Raw genomic sequence first — 1,376 nt, forward strand, 5'->3', positions numbered from 1 at the left:
CTCATGATCTGATCACTCTATCTATATGAACATCGGGAATTCAGGGAACTGCAACAGCACAATTCCTTTACTTCCATGTCCTGCAGAGGAGAAATAGTTGGACTTTTTTATTTGCTTGTGGCTTACAGATATGTTGCACACATGGCTGTCCCACCTCCTCTCTGTCCTAAAGTCTAAGAAGTATTCAGATACCTACCAACACAAAAATGTAACAGAACTCCAGTACAAAGAAAATTAGTGCATCGGTACAGAAGTATTAATGCGAAAAACATTTTTTTTGCTATTGCTAACCACTTAACTATTCTTTTTTTTCTGATGGAGTCAGTCGAAGTAGAGTTTTAAGTGTATACAATGGTGTGGAGTAAAAAGTACAATGATTGCCTGTTAAAAGTACAGCAGGAGAAGTACTGTAGAAGTAAGTAAATACACAAGGGGCACCTCAAAGTTGTCATCACAGTACGTACAGTTCTTGAGTATGTCATCATAATCATGTTTTTGTATTCTGCCTTATGATGTGCTTAAACATTAATCATTGTTCACGCTGTATAATTAGAACATGCTTATCCATACTTAAAGACAATTTTCCCCTCCTGATATTTACATTCCCTCATGATACATTAAAGCCGTTCTCTGGCTAAAGGTACGGTAGTTGTAATGTGTTGTGTGCACCAGGACCCAGACTCTCCCTTTAAATACTGTTGTCATGGCATGGAGGTATATAGAACTTATAACAGATTATGTCTACCACAGTTAATACTTTATAAATCTTGCTATAAGTTGTCATGCATGATTTTATATGCATTTTAGAGGTTAAATTCAGCCTTATAAATGGATTATAATGTCGTGTGAGTGTGCTATGATGTATTATAACCGTGACCTTCATAGGAACTTCTTTTGTCCTTGATACACCGGAGACCTTTTTAAACTGTGCTTTTCTTTTTGACATTCCCTTTTCTTCACTTGTTGATCGTCCCCAATGATGTTGTGAGTCCACAAACGTGCGCGCACATGCACAAAGTAGTACTCTGACATGTGCTCATCAGTGTCCCCTACCTCTCATTCAGAAAGCCCTCATGTCGCCCCTCCTCATTGTCCGGACCACGTATGTTCTCTTATGCACATCTTATTTCCAGCTTGCCGGGCAGCAGACCCCTCTGCAGTTGTTGCCCCCACCCCCCCCCCACACACACACACACATGCACACACCTACCCCCCGCCTATTCTTTACCACAGGGCCATCCGTGCCCACCTATTTGTGACGTTCTTGGCCAATGAGGGGTGAGTGCATGGTGAACAGGCACCAATGAGGGGACTTTTTCATCTGTATAAAACTTTTCAGGACAGTTTGCCGGGTTGCACTTTCTGTCAGTCCAGGG

This window comes from Acanthopagrus latus, chromosome 23 (assembly GCF_904848185.1).
Source record: "Acanthopagrus latus isolate v.2019 chromosome 23, fAcaLat1.1, whole genome shotgun sequence".
NCBI classification, from domain to species: domain Eukaryota; kingdom Metazoa; phylum Chordata; class Actinopteri; order Spariformes; family Sparidae; genus Acanthopagrus; species Acanthopagrus latus.